This window comes from Manduca sexta, chromosome 20 (genome assembly GCF_014839805.1).
Source record: "Manduca sexta isolate Smith_Timp_Sample1 chromosome 20, JHU_Msex_v1.0, whole genome shotgun sequence".
NCBI classification, from domain to species: domain Eukaryota; kingdom Metazoa; phylum Arthropoda; class Insecta; order Lepidoptera; family Sphingidae; genus Manduca; species Manduca sexta.
In genome coordinates, this window is record NC_051134.1 from 5,646,709 (window position 1) to 5,663,894 (window position 17,186).

Genomic DNA, 17,186 nt, shown 5'->3' on the forward strand with positions numbered 1-17,186 from the left:
TAATGTTTCGGTTTCGAATCTCGGGTCGGGCAAAGTGATTTTGGGTTATTTTTATTAGTGTTCGCTCAAAGTCTACAATTTGTGTCCGATATGGCGATAGGCTCATCCTCTATCGCATTATGGAACGGAACACACATAGCAAATAGTGGGTGCCTTGGTTGTCTGCCTACCCCTTCCAGGATAAAGGTGTGATATTATTTTTGTGTTGCAATAAAAAAAAGTTATTTCAAAGATTGATTTAGTACGACATGCTTCAAAGTTCAATTTTTTTTACTGTATAATTTTTCATACTATGTTCGGTCTTCAAATTATAATTTTAGACTCCTGAATATGTGATGCCTAATTATTATGACATCATATTGCGGACAAGTAGGCAATAAATTAAATTGTGCAGTGATTTATTATAAGGCCCGTAGGATGCGAGGCATTAAACAGGTGTCCATTATCATATTGTTAGACAATAGGTGTTAGTAATCAAAATCTAATGACGAGTTAAGGCGAATACGTCTAAAATAATGTAAAATTAGTTCTAAATAACTCCGGAAAAGACTAGCTTTTCTGTATTTATGTACTATAAGTCACAAAAAAATAGATTAAAGAAAAGTAGCCCCCCCCCACCCTCTCCGGCTCATTGTTTTTTTTCTTAAGGCGATACCTCAAGGTCCATTTTCATACATTTTGTTTCACCTTTAATCTGGGTAACTAAACAAGTATTGGCAAGTAAAGAATTTAAATTCACGTCTAGTTAGTGATTAGTTCTCGCAGTTGAAAGAAAAACGTAAAAATAATTAATAATCATGGATATTTTGGCCTTTAAAATTTAATATGACGAAATTTTAAAGGCAGAAATATCCATGATTATTTATAGTTTGACTTTTTTTATTAAGCCTGTTTTTTTTAATCTCAGCGCGACTAAGTCATTATGAGATATTTATAGAAGCTCAATGAATTTATTTTTCCAAATGATATGTAGCGTGCAGGCAAGTCTATTATTCGGTGGTGACTGTTGTAGTCGCATGCAACATTCGTAAGTTTTTTTTTTCATAATAAACTGTCTAAGTATCCGATAATCCCTAAGTAGATGATTTAAGCCCAAGTAGTTAAAGTAATGTCCCACGACAGAACATGCCCCTTAACAAGAACGTTAAGATGCGTCGCGCGAAGTTTTTTATTCGAAACTTGTCTGGCGCCGCAGTGTGCGTGAAATATAAATGAATTTGAAGCAAGTAAATTATCTGTTTTATTACACGTTGCATGTTATATATTTTACTGCGAATTAGCCATAAATACTAGGACAAGATATTTAAATCTATTACATTCTTTTTGGACGTTTGGTTAGTTGCACCTGTTGCTATTTTTATTGAAAAAAAGTAAATGCATTTAAATTTTGGAAATGGAATTCATACCAAAGAGTTCATACTTCATACATTATTAATAAAAACATATGTTTGTGAGATTTAAAGATTAATGCTTTAAAAAGAATTTACAATTTACGTGCATAAGTATATTACATTTAAAAATAAATAAATGTGGGTATTGCTATTTATATACTTATTTGCTAGTTTGTTAACCCTTTGATTATTTGTTTTTGTATTATGGTAATATATCTTGTATTGATTGTTATAAAAATAAACACAGGTGCGAGTTTTACATTTTAACTGCTGTTTGATATTTCATTAAGAATCTACTCGTACCATTAAAAAGTAAATTTATTGCGGTCAATTTAAAAACAACATGTTTGTATTTCAATTATTTTAAATCAAATTCTTTAGCACATTTTATTTAGCAGTATATAAATAAGCCAAAATGATGCCCTGCATATTAATCTGCACTCGGGCAATTGATTATACATTTTATTAACTTGCCTAATACCTATCACATGATTTTAAATATTTAAGTATGTTTTAGAAGTACTGTCAAGTTTTACGGACTCAGTATGGGACCCGTGGAATAGACAGAGTACCAGATCTCAGGAATTTGACGCCATGTTCTCCTGCCGACGCGATGGGAACTTTGAAGATTTGTTCCAGTACGATTTTTTATTGGAAATCTGACAACGTAAATGATATTTAAATATATAAATGGCCATTCCAAATACTGGCAATATCGTGCTGCATTTATGTCCTGACTTAAAAAAGCAAAAACCTCGGTAAGTAACAATGCGTAATGCAGGTTTTAGGCCATTACCATCATATCTTTATGAGTTACTTGAGATTTCTTGTCCGAAACCGGGAGCCTTATTAAGTTATAACTTCTGTTATTGTGTTGTCTGCGAATAAAAAGAAACAGATATGGTATTCGCGTGGTACGATTTCTAAAATTATTTTTTATGGTACAATATCATATTTTGGAAAATTAACACTAAAAAACACGTATATGTTTTTGCTTACATTTGTTAGTCGGACAAGGGTCGGCTTAAACAAACACTGGCCTTTCGGGTAAGCGCTCTAGGCGCTCGCAACCCTTGGAAATTAAGTGACCATGCTGAGTGCAACCCACTAACGGGTTACGAACCTCGGCTCAGGAAGATCACTGGAGGAGGATGAGACATCAATGATGAGGGACACGTAACTGTTTATTTTGTAGTAGACTTTCGCATCTTTGCTGATCTGACAAGCATGAGTGTAAGAAGTTGTTGAGGCGATAAGTCATTTCTTGTAGGATGTAGACAGTCTCAAAAATAGCTAAATAAATTTAATACATCAAAATATAACAACTGGCCAATTTTTTTTTAAATTAAACTTTTTGTCCTTATCAAAATATTTATTCTTCATTGAACGAAATATATTTATAGCGAGTAGCCAAGTAACTCTTCTTCTTCTTTGCTACATCTTGTTTGGTCCAGGGTTCAATTCCGGCTGATTATTAAAACAAACTGTAAGCAATTGTTGTTTAACGGTAACACACTCGCTTCAATATTAATAGATTAACCTTATTCTATAATAAAATGAAAGAACAATTATCTAACATTTGTAAGTGATTCGAAGTTTTGGATTTGTTTAGCTATTTTTTTGGCTGCCTGTACCCAGTCGATTGAGATAGATTCAGTATCCCAATTAGCTATATTTCTTAGTAGATACCAACTTACTTATGATTATTGGTAATTAATATAAATCTACCTATATCATAACCTAATGTAAATCTTTGGCCAGATGGATGAAGAGATCTTTGAACTTCTAATTACGCGTCGAATTACTGTCCAAAATAGGTATACCTACCTATTTCTTTCGACTACAATCGGCTCTGTAATTTCGGAGGATATTTTTTTTGTAGGTCCAGAAGTGATAAACCATAGACATACATAAACATTTTATTGTTTTACATCTATATTCAATCTTATCATGACGTTTATTTCTGAAAGTCTACTAAAGGACATAAGATGCACGTGTTTTTAATGTAGAAATCACTTAGATCCCCCATCAGGCCAAAGAATGCGACTCAGTATGTTAATCGTTGAGTTCACCGACTAAATTCCCTTGCCGACGTAACCTTACTATTATGGTGTAGGGCAGGTCTTAGGTAGGAAGCTAGAACAAGGTGATTCCCGCCATCACGTTCTGTTAATACGTTCAATTCCGCAACCGAAGTGAAACGAAAACCTGTGAGGGAACTTTGTAATTTATTAAATTGGGGAGATTCCTTTGTTTATTAACATACTATTATTCAAAAAGGGGAATAACTAATTTGCCATTATCATACATTTCTACCTCGTAGTACTATAAGAGCTCTTTGATTTGTAAGTACCAATTTATCAAGTAGGTATTTATCTAGTTTAGATAGGCTGGCACTTGAGGTAGGATGGTATTTAACTGACTCTGAATCCCTCCTAGCCGAATTTCGGCCACGGCGCCCAATCTCAACGGAGATCAGCCAGGTACGCAGGAGATATTATAGTGCACAAGTGTGTGCGCAGTACACAGCACTCTGTTCCTTAACTCTCATAGTTCGGTGAGACGGCAGTCCGACATGACCCGAGAGAGATCAGGCGCAGGACCAACGGCTTTACGTGCTTTCCGAGGCACGGGGGTATCACACCGCCAACTTCCTGACTCCGAGCTGCGACTGAGTAATTTTTAAGATGGAAAAACCCAGCCACAATTATTTTAGCCCGACCCGGGATTCGAACCCAGGACCTCAGCGCGGCAGTTGTACCTGTACCATGTTACACTTACAACTAGGCCACCGAGGCACCCTATTGTCATATCGTCAAGTAAGTAATTTGGTGTAACGTCAAAGTAGATATTTCACAGTGTATTTAGTTATAGACTGGACATCAGAACCAAAGTGCTCCAAAAGTTATTGGTAATAAGTCGTATTATTTGAAATGTTCGTGTGATAAGATGTCATAGTAGTCTTACATATTAAAACAAAAATAACATATTTACAAAAATATGCATTAAAAACGTGCAAATCACGATACGGAAAAATATGAAGTATTTTACATTGGTGTTTTGCTATTTCGCGGTAAATTAAGTAACCATCGCAAGAGCGCAAAATTTTTATATGACAATCTGCCCAATGTCGGCTCTATGTAATCTTGGAACTCTTCGTTCCATGGAATTACTATGTAGAAATATTTTTAAAAGAGATTAACTACGCAGGTACACCTTGGATTCCTAATATTTGATTAGGTAGGCACCTACCTATTTAAATTAAATAGGCGTCTATAGATTTTTTTGAGCTGGCCTCAATCTTAAAAGCAGGTGAATGGCCAAAGGTTTGCCACATCTGACTCGATAGTCTAGACTCTAGACCTTGGTAATAAGATATCATTTAAAATATAAATGAGCCCGTTCAAGATTGTACCTACTTATATAAATACATTCATTGGAGACGCACGGGATATTATGACAACGGATGATATCTTGTTCCGACCTAAACAAATAATTTTCATTGATACTAATATCTGCTTCACCATCATCATTAATTAATTACGCGGCTGCCTCAGAATGGAAAAGATAATCACCATTACAATTATGAATAATTTTATTTTTAGGGATTTTGATTTTGGTAGGAATATTGTTCTACTGCATCTCCGCATTATCATATTCGGAAAGGTTGCACTTGATGTATAGCATCATCTGTACGAGCATTAGATAGTAACACTATAAATATGCATCCTACACCGACATATCAAAACAAAACCCGAGATGATAATCTATGGCGCTTACGAGACAGCTCCGTGATGCGCTACTGCACTAAGGTAGCTGCGCAGAACCTCTCGTGTGTTCGTTTCCTTTATGTAAGGGGGCTTAAGATACCCCGAACTCTAAATGATGATCCTTGCATCTACAACCACAGAATCTGAGTATACTAATTATCGATATTACTTGGAGTCGTTTAATTAAAGTAGATGCTACCGCCTTCTTCGAGCCACGTGACATCAAAGCATCATTAAGTTACCTCTTACAACAGGCAGGAGATACCGTGACGTAATTTTCTAGATGCCCCCGATCCAAAAGGCATGAGGCATCGGTCAGTAATGTTGTAGTTACTTATTTGTGAATAGTTGTCGAAGAGGATCGGCTGAAGGTACCGTTCAACCCCTGACGACTTACCAAGCGAGAAGGTATGCGTTAAGACCTCGATGTAGTAGAGGGATTACAATAGGTGAGATAGGTACCTACTACAATAATTTAATTTGTATGTAATCTATTATGATGTGTTTTATTGCTTAATTTAACGACAACAATAAATAAACTTATCTATTTATGTATGCGGGTGTAAATCAATGTTTTTATGGGAGTACCAGTGTTAATTAGGAAGTGTCCAAGCGTCTAAGTACGTAAACTTGATGAGGATAAATTAAGTTCTTAAGGTTACTGATACGCCACTAATATCGTAGTTCAGATCTTATAGGAGTGTACGGTGTTCATGATTGCCTGATTGAACAGTCTAAAATATGAAGACGAATGTCCTATTTAAACTATGCAATATTTCAAGTCTATATCTTAGTTACAAATTGTTGTTTGCACTAATATGATACCTAGCCTGATAAATATCAAATAAATGAGGTGCAACCTTTTTGTAGTTCGACTGCTAAGTTCTGCTGCTTTCTCAGCTTCTATCAATCAGAGTATTTCAAGCTGAAGTTTTTCATTATAATATAAGCATTGAAATAAGCATCGAAAATCAAGAACTACTAGGCCTTCCTTTTATTCATCTATTGGCTTTGGTATTTCCTTTATATCTTGGAGTATAGTAAAATGTCGATACTGCACATCATAGGTAATGACTAATGACTTTGTAGAGTATAGGCCATATTATAATGTTAACCAACGAAGGAACAGTTTCCCTTAACAGCTATAAGTACACTCAACCACAAAAGCTGAAGAAATTCAAAATTTCAAATCGTCTAAACTTTTGTGTCTTTATCAATAATCGTTTTAAATTTCAAAAGCATTATTTTAGATAACGAAGAAAGAACACTGAGAAGGTAATGTATAGAAGAATTAAAGATTTGAATTTGTTCATCTACTTTTATGATACGCAGTTGATCTACTACGCACACCGGCACACAGGTTGACCTCGGACCGCGATTCGCTAAAACCACCACGGCCACGTCAAAATACACAAAGGTATCTTTCGGCCCTTATAGGCTCCACAGACCTTGCCCATTTGGGAGTACGAAGCCCCGCCCACATTCGCAGTTCACAAAGGCGCTATGAGTCTAGCGAACACGCACATACCATTAACAATTAGCGGGACAAAAGACATGATTTACATCGTTGAAACTCCGCCTGTCTGCCGTGATGGATGGCGAGTCGGCCGATACTGCTTCTGAATTATGATTAGACGTGGTGTTTGGTGTGAGCGGTTCGAGTTTTGTTTTATAGGTGTATTTGTATTCTTTGTCTACGATATTGCGCTATTGTTTTTAGAATGTTTTTGTATAAAAATGTGTTCTTATTTTTGTAAATATAGGTATTACTTATGCAGGTCCTTAGTCTACTGGACATGTGTTAAATTATTCTCTAATTGACACAAAAATGTTATGGATGAGAAAAAAATACAATATACATATCAAGAAAATTCTAATAATCCTATGCAATGCGTAAAATTTTATGATCACTCTAAATTTATAAACCAAATGGTTTTACTGGTAAACGTTGTAGCGTTCTTCTTCTATGTCTGTACGAGGAATTGTTATAATATATACCTATCTATTGACTATAATTGTCTAGCAACTAAACAATTAGTTTTATATGTACTAAAGAATGCACAGCAAATCATTTAACAAGTTCAATACAATGCCAATAGACAGGTATCGTAAGAGACTCCATTGTGGATTCAAACGTCCATCCTTGATTTGTTTAGGACGACAAAGGATGTCAATGTGAATATCCTACGAAGTTGCTTCGTGAAAACAATTATCATTATAAAGTGTTTAGAACAATAAACGCCTTTCACTCATCACTTGTGATGCGCGCGTTGCATTTGGTTATTGTATTGTAATGTGGAACGCGATTTGTTTGAAATAAGCTTTAATCTTTATCTAGCGGCTATAATGCAGAAATTTCTGGAAAAGATAAGGATATTAGTATTATCTGATTGAATTTCGGCGCCATGATTTTGGTATTGGGGTATCGTAGTTTGAACGTATGAATGTTAATGTGACATAGTTTGTAATAATTTGCGACGTGCGAATTTGAAGTCTAGGTACTATTTGTAATAAAACGATAACCTAATAATCAGACGCTTTATGGAAATAATTATAAAATTCATATTCACGAGTTCACATCTTTAATTTTTTCGGTCAATCAAAAGGTAAAGTAGTTTTAAGGAAGTGGTTTCTTGTGGTGTTAAGTTTTGGATTTGATTATATCATAAATGTTCGCGAGCCCCCATAGGCCTAAATGAATTGGCAACCATGAACTATAAACACGTAACTGTGTACCTAAGACCGCGACAGAATTGCTTAGGAGAGGAAGTTCTCATGTTAGGGTGAGCCGTATTCAATGAATCCGCAAAGAGTCTTATAATTTAGTAAGTATTTACGCCACCGAATAAAAAGTAATTAGCAGAGACATAAATGATATAGACTATTGCTTATATCAGTATGGCACTTAGACTAAAACTAAATAGGCATAAATTAATCTATTTTAATATAATTTATTTATTAATAAGTAATCGTTTAGCATACGTGAATCGTGACTATTTGAACGTGATAATTATCTAGAATGTATTTGTGGAGCGGTTTAAACCAATTTAAACCGGTTTTTGTTAATATTTTCTCAGCGTCGAGCCTACGTCTTCACCCTTCCGCTCTTACTATTCAAAGATGTTGACACAATTATTTTTATAGGTGAATATTCTTCATACAGAAGAGTTCGTCCGGGTATTTTTTCTGTTGTAAGGGTCCCTGCAGATTAAATCGGGGAATCCAGCGAATACAGGCATCCGCCGGCTTAGTGACTGCAGGGGCCTGGAAGAAAAATGGGAGGGATAACTAGGGGGGGTTGTGTGGGGGAAGTAAAGGAACCTCCTTAGAATGGGCGAAAGGGAAGAGAAATGTTCGCGGGGCCGTTATAGATCTCAATATCAATTGGCAACCATGAGGTTATTGCATTTTACTGTATGCCGTGAAAAATATCTCCCTGTGCATGGGTGCGCATTCGGTGTGGAGACCGGGCGCACAAGAACTGTCCCTGGGTGCTCATCTGGGTAGTTAGATACCATCATACAGAGAAGCTGCCTATAGAGTATAAAGATCTCTACGACTGCATAGTATTATACCAATCTTGTGGTCTTATTCGCAGGACTGGAGATATTGTGTTAGTGGCGGATTTACACAATTGTCGGCTGTATTAAAATTTTGCCGTTACAATTAGATACTCTAGTTCACAATCGTATTATTACATAATTACAATTTTGTCAATGAAATTGAAATTAACCGAAGTCAAAAATATATATTTTTTATGTTTATAACAACAAAACTCCGTTATTTATAAACCGTTTTAGATTTTTTTTATTTGGAAGGATATACGACCAGGATCATTAAAATTGACGTGTCAATCCAACGTGCTGTAAACTGAATTGCTTCTGAGTTCTAATTACTGCATAATTTTCTCTGTAAAACTAAATATAAATTATCTGAATAAAGTTGAGCGTGGCACGGCATATTTTTTAAGTACCTACCTATGTTGCATGAGTGTATGCAAATTAAATCGTAATAGGTACCTACATTTTTATGACGTATCGTGGTAATTGTATCAAAACGGGTAATTTTTAATGAAGTATCGTGGTAATTGTATTCATTTGAAATCAATGTGAGTTATTCAACTAGTTTTATACAAACATACTCATAATATATGTACTACTTAATAGGAGACAATAAAAGGAAAAAGTTTTATTCCCATGACATTGACGTCACGGGAGTGTGATGTGATGGCACGCAAAATATGTTAGGTAAACTTAATTCAGGAAAATTAAAACCGTAGTGCGTACTTTTGAACTTATATTTTGTACTACAATTCTTACACGTGTATTAATTTATTTAATTAGGCATTAGAGGTCCATGTGCTGATATGCAAAACCCGTAATATTTTTATAAATTGGTAGGTACCTAATGTTTGGGGATTCGTCAGCTTGAACGACCTCTCGGGATAAGTAATAGTCCCATTGTGTAATTTTTCGGGGTAAAAATAGGATTTATAATAATTTAGGTTATGGTTTATCTAAGTGCCAAATTTTATCCAATTCCGTTCAGCGGTTTTTGTTATTTGAATAACGGTACCTACGTGCTGCGTAGGTCATTGCTTTTCGCAATATTGCTTGATGGCAGAAATAGACATTGTGGTAATAAGTACCTAAACAACCGGATTCTTTCGTAGAGGGACTAAGCTCCTATTTTTTTTACAAATATTAAAGATGCTGTGTCGCAAATACCAGACTGATAAAATGAGACAGTCGATCAAGGCCATGTTTTGTACGTAGAGGGCATTGCCATTTTTAAATAAGTATGCCATTTCAAAAAGGCCGAGGGTCACAAATCTTATCCAACAGCTTGTCATAGACTGTCATTTGATATCTGTAACAAAAAATAAGACATAACAGATAAATGAATAAATCAGTTTTGACATGATCTGATTTAGCAGGTTAGTACCTGTAGTACAGTAGCGGCTTTACAGCTGTTTTCTATAAGCGTCCCTTATGTCAATCTTTTGTCCGATTTCGAAAATGAACCAATCATAGTAATTTATTTGTATGCAGGTAAAAAAAAGACTTTGATCTGATTGGTCTATTCTTGAGATAGATCGAAAAAGCGATTAGGAAAGGTAATTTATTGAAAATGGCGGTTAGCCGGCGCGAGATTCCCGATTAAAATAAGTTCGTAGTTTGAAGAGTGGAGATAAGGAGAAACCTTCACGGGTAAAGCGTCAAATTATTGTGACGCCGCGATAGTAAGTGGGTAATTTTAAATATAGAGCCAAAAATTATTAGAGTACTATATGAATAGTTGAAATAACAGAAGGATAAAATGATTTTGCTTCGTTATATTTTGAGTTTATAGTTCGTAGGTAAGATAGATATGTATTAGTTAGCATAGTAGTAATCTGAATAAAAGCGATCCTCAGTTTTGGATACCGCACAACGCCCGGGCGGTTGTTTGCTATCAGCCCACAATCCCCATCCCCGGCCCTAGTGGCTAATGCACCTATTATATGGTTCCTGTAATCCTTGTGGGTTTTAATATGTTAAAGTTATAGACGTTTGCCTCTATGACACAAACCTTTACTGTTATTCTAATAGTCCCGACGTAATAAATCTGTGGTAGACACACTTTCTGAAGCTTCATTTTGACTTAAGGCGACGTATAATTATCGAGATTCCGATAACTGGGTGCCTACGAGGCTACGACATGTGCGGTGCGGCGGGACTCTGGCGGATGGGTACAAGGGATTCTTCAGCACCTTTAGATCCACTCACAAATCACAATAAAGTACTATCACTTCGTCGCATATCCTGAGGCGCATAAAAGCATCCATAATTATATTAACTATGCTTTGTTTTTGTGGTCTTTCCTCTGTGACTACCGCCTTAAGGTCCTGGATCGCATCCCGGGTGATTGAGTTTTCCTGCTCAATATCATTCCGGAGCCTCGAATTTGTCTTTGATATGGCGATGGGTTCACTCCCTATCAGATCATAGGACGAAAAGTGGTGTCGTGGTGCACTACTGGGCACTGGCTATCCCTTTAAGGATTAAGGCGTGATGTGCGTTTTGTTTTTCGTTTGTATGGTCCCAAATTCTTAGATTAATAAAATGTTTTACTTATTACTTTAAATTAAAAATTCCCTTCGGAATACTCTTGGCAATAAGTACTCACCGAGTCGACACCGAAATCGCGCATTTCATAATCAAAGATCAAACACGGGACGGAGGCGCGACGCAGCCGATAGAACCAATTATTGTTTTCAGTCTTCCACGATGCATTATGCGTTCTCTATCTAGTATAGACTAGACTATTATTCCCTTTGATTACGAAAATAATGGTATCTATTTCGAAAGGTACGGGTAGATAAGGCAATCTGCTCCGGTGTTAGATGGTTTTGGAAATTAGCCCCGATATTACGCCCTCGTCATAGAGCATTTTTAAATATCAGAATTCCCCTGAGCTTCAGATATGTAGAAACGGGGCAAGATTTTTTTATACTTAAGTAATATCAAAAGTAACTTCGTCACTTCACAATTTTTATAAAACAATACAATAAACGTTTGGATTTTAAGCGATGAGTAACAAGACGAATAAGGCGGGCTTTTGAATGACAAGCGGCCATTATGTCGCGGCAACCACTTTGTAAACTCACGTAATTTGTTTTAATACTGACCGGCACGTATTATTTATTATGATTCTAATCAATGAACGTGTATAATAACTAGTTTAATAATTTACATCATCTCAATCGTGTTATGGAACTATTGTTCGGCAATTCGTCCATTTGGGCGGCGCGTACTCAACCCGCAAATGGTGTTTGATGTTCGATGATGTTGTAATGTTTTAGCTGGACTAAACGACCGACTGTTATATACGATGTAAATTATTTCTTTGTTATGATTATAGCCTCGTGATTTGATTGAATTTTTCTATAATTAACATGTTAAAAATAAATTACCTAGATTAAAAAAAATCTCGATCTTTTATTTTCTACACTTATATTTGATTTGTTATAAAAGTACCAAAAATAAAATCATTGTTATTTATTGGCCGTAATGGTATATGTATGAGTTATTGATATTAAAATGATTTCTGTCTAGATACTACACCTTGAAATTAGTACAATATATGACATTATGATGAATGGAATTTATATTGTATCGAATCTGTAACTTGTATACATTAAAAAAAATATTAAATAAGGGCACTGCTTATAGGCTCACAATTACAGAAGTACAACGAATGATGATGGTGCATCATACCACAAATGATACTACTGAGGCATAAAAAACAAGACAGCAGTCGTGGCCAAAACCCCATCCTTCAATCGTTAACGCTAACATTATGTATAAGCATGAGATATCTTAGCGATAGACTTATTAGGATAAGCCATGCCAATATTTTTTTGTTTTCTATTGGTGTTAACGTTTATAGAAAGGTATTTTGGCTCAGATAGCGTATAAAATCATAGTACGCTGTCAAAGTACTACAATACATATTATGAAGATAGATACTTTGTCCGGGGTAAAAGTATTGGCTGGTGGCTACAGATAATTGTACTCTTACTGCTTGAAGATTCTACATAACAACAATAAAAAGGAATACTTTCGTTTGATTTTTACAACAGTAACTCTCTGATATTGGTATACCTGTGTAGCTCTTAGCATGTTAGCAATTCAGAAGGGCCAATATATACTTAGTCTGGCCATAAATACTGTTACACTTAATTATAAAAAAATATTACATTTGAATTTCGAATCTGTCATTTTTATACGATTGTTCATTGTGTTTTCTCATTTTGGCGCCAATACATTGTAAAATATTTTGCGATATTAAAATGGTGTGGGGTGATAAAGAGAACCGAATCGCTGTGATAGCATTACACAAAGTAGGTATGGAGCCAAATGCAATTTTTAAAACTCTCCATACACTTGGTATTAGTAAAATGTTTGTGTACCGGGCTATTAATAGGTACAATGAGACCTCCTCTGTTTGTGACAGAAAAGATCTGGCCGTCCACGTAGTGTTCGTACGAAAAAGGTGGTCAAAGCAGTAAGGGAAAGAATTCGAAGAAATCCTGTCCGAAAGCAAAAGATTTTATCTCGGGAAATGAAGATAGCACCTAGAACCATGTCGCGTATTTTAAAAGATGACTTAGGACTTGCAGCCTATAAGAGACGCACTGGCCATTTCTTAACTGATAATTTAAAGAAGAATAGGGTGGTAAAATCGAAACAACTACTGAAGCGGTACGCAAAGGGAGGTCACAGAAAAATTTTGTTTACGGATGAGAAAATTTTTACAATTGAGCAACATTTTAACAAACAAAATGACCGTATTTATGCTCAAAGCTCTAAGGAAGCTTCCCAATTAGTCGACAGAGTGCAACGTGGACATTATCCGACTTCAGTGATGGTTTGGTGGGGTGTTAGCTATGAAGGAGTGACTGAGCCATATTTTTGTGAAAAAGGTATCAAAACATCGGCACAAGTGTATCAAGATACCATTCTTGAGAAGGTAGTTAAGCCCCTTAACATCACCATGTTCAATAACCAAGTATGGTCCTTCCAGCAAGACTCGGCGCCGGGTCATAAAGCTCGGTCCACGCAGTCTTGGTTGGAATCGAACGTTTCGGACTTCATCAGAGCTGAAGACTGGCCGTCGTCTAGTCCCGATCTTAATCCGCTGGATTATGATTTGTGGTCAGTTTTAGAGAGTACAGCTTGCTCTAAACGCCATGATAATTTGGAGTCCCTAAAACAATCTATACGATTGGCAGTGAAGAATTTTCCCATGGAAAGAGTGCGTGCTTCTATTGATAACTGGCCTCATCGTTTAAAGGACTGTATTGCAGCCAATGGAGACCACTTCGAATAAGCTTTTTATATTTTTAATTGTTTTATATTTATGTATTAAACTGACACACTGTAAAAGTAATAAATGTTATTTGCAGTTAACAATTTTCTTTTTTCTTTATTACAATATTTATGGCAAGACTAGGTAAATACTAAAGCTATTATGTGTAACGTTTTAGTTGCTTTAGAATTTGATTATCGAAGTCATTTGCTCACGAAAATAATGAGATATTAAATTCGTACAGAAAACTATTCTACCGACTAACCATAGAGGAACAAAGCTAATGTTTCTGCAAAACTTTATCAAATAATTCCAGTCACAAATAGTGTTTAACGGATTGTCGGTTGCTACTTTAGTCACGCGCCTTAAGTCTTTCTGCATGTGATACGTCGTATATTTTTTAATTGTATTGTATAGTCCCGACTTATTTATATTCCATACATACATACAATTTAGTGTTAACAGATGCAAGTTTAGACTGTACTACAACGCGGAAACACTAATTAGGAACCTCGATTTGATTATTTATTGCCTGTTGTAAATACGAAATGCTAATTCAAACAGTGTTTGTCATTTTAATTATGAAATTCCTAATTTATCTATTTTTTTATGTTAGCAGGATAGTCAATATATGGGAGCTGAATTATGTGCACTACTGTCCAGTAAAATGGCGAACTAAGTGTGTCAGATTTAGTCATAATGGCGGGTTTTTCATCATGATTAGGTATTGTTACAGGCGAATGTTACATAGTACATTCAGGTTATATTATCGGGAGATCAGAAAGAAAACTGTGTTAAAGACTGAAGTAAGTATCTTGTATAGGTAAGGTTAATAATATATAAAGATCTATACCTAGTTCCACTTTAAATCGTTAGGGGTGTTTGATGTTGTGTCGACGAAGTTTCATTCGCTATTTGTTCCGAGCTTTCCATGTTATTTGACGGCAACAGGTAGAAAATGTATTTAGGTATATATACGTTAACCCGTAGGTAACAAAAATGATTTTAGACCCTTTTTATCCCTCCGTAAGTACACTTATATGAAGGAGAGTACTCTATAGAAACCTTACGATATAAAAACAAACTGGCTTGTCTACTCAGTAGTAAATTTGAGGGTTTCTCCATAATGGCAAAAAATAATTTACGAGTTTAAGTACAATATTTATCGAGAGTTTAAGGTGAAGAATATAATTTCTAATGCTAGCCCTGGAGATAAGCAAGTAGAGAGACCAGAGCCTTACACAAAAAGGGTGACAATTGACAAATCTAGATTTTAGTTGTGAGCAGTTTGCAAATTTTCGTTCGTTCAATCGTTGGTGCTTGGTTATATCATGGAAAAAACATTCCTCTAAGCCTTAGGAGACTAATTGTTTCCTTAGATCCTAAAGTACCAGAAATATAATCCGGCTCCTCTTCTAAAGGCCTAGTACTATCTCAGAAGGGTAAGTTCTTTTGAGTAAAACTTGAGCGATTCGGAAAATTTGGACAAAGAAACGACGATTTTCCTTTTTAAGACTAACTTATCTTAACACATTTTTCAAGTTCATATTTACATACTTGAACAATTATTTATTAATGTATTTAATTACTTGTTTATATAGATAAATATAGTTTATGTAGATAATAGTATCTTTTTTTTTTTTTTTTTTTTTTGTTTTCGCGGAGAAAGTACCTTATTACTACCGCCCAGCCTTCGCGGGGGGCGACTGAGCGGTTATGCTGGGGTAACCGTGCCTTACGGCCCGACGTTGAGCCGCCCGGATTTGATGGTGACCTTCGAGCGACCGCCGGGCCGAGTCCCTAACCATATGTACCTACAACTTAACCTACGCACGGCCTACCAGCTAAAACTCCGCGGTGGCCCTCTTCGGCGCATTTGGGACGGCTGCGGGCTTCCTCTGACGTTGTAGTGTCTAAGTCTATGACCGCAGCCGTCCCTGCGCGGTGCCGCCTTGCGGCCCGTCTCCTATGGGGGGGGGGGGGGCTCAGAAGCCCCCGCGCACCAAAGGACGCCCTCGGCGTCTACGGCAGTATGAGGCCAACAACACACTGCCGTCCATCCCGGGGGTCAACCGAAAAATGTGCAAAATGCACAAAAATGTACTAGGGCGGACAGCCCCTGCTGCCCGCCGACGACCCCCTTCGTGGCCCCTATTAGTCGCCTCTTACGACAGGCAGGGGATACCGTGGTGGAATTCTCCAAACGCCCCCATTCCACAGGGCGGAGATAATAGTATCTACATATATGAAGCAGTTATGTAGGTAATTTAAAAGGTATATCCAGTTTATACACGTAGCGTAGGCAGGCCCACCACGAGATAGACCGACGGTCTGGTGAGGGTCGCCGGAGTCCGATGGATGAGGGCGGCCCAGAACCGAGCTCTGTGGCGCTCAATGGGGGATGCCTATGTCCAGCAGTGGACGATTCCCGGCTGAAATGATGATGATGATGATCCAATATAACATAGCAACGCTAAAATTTCAATTGACGTAATATGTTGTACTGCACAATAAGCAAAAACTAGGTTATATCACAATGCGATAGATATATTACTAGCTTTTGCTTGCGGCTCCGCCCGCGTGAAAAGTTTTTCCGGAATAAAAGTCCTGTTAAATATTTTACGGGGATGGAAAGAAGCCTTGTCCTTCCCAGGGTCTCAAATTAATATCTCCGTACTAAATTCTATCGAAATACTTAGTTTTGAGTTTATCGCGCAGGCAGATAGATGCGGTGGAGAACTTTGTTTTATAATTTATTTTTTTAAGTTTTTAAGAGGAACCATTCCGTTATACATAATTGTTGCCTAACTTTAACTGCAGCCCACGCGACCAAAGTTCTTAAAAGGAATAATTTTTGCCCGTGCAAAATTGTCTATTAATGCTCCGCTCCTCTTGGTCATATCGTGATGTTATATAGCCTGTAGCCTTCCTCGATAAATGGGCTATCCAATACTATAATATTTTTTCTTTTCGAACCCATAATTCCTGAGATTAGCACGTGCAAACAAACAAAAAAACTGTTCAGCTTTATATGTTAAGTATAGATATAGATGCATCACTTGTAGTATACAGATGTCAATAAAAAAATCTCAATAGTTGTACATGTTAGGTCACATTTGAGACCTTGGATTCAGGAAAGTAAAATTCATATTTCTTTTGTTCAAAATCGACA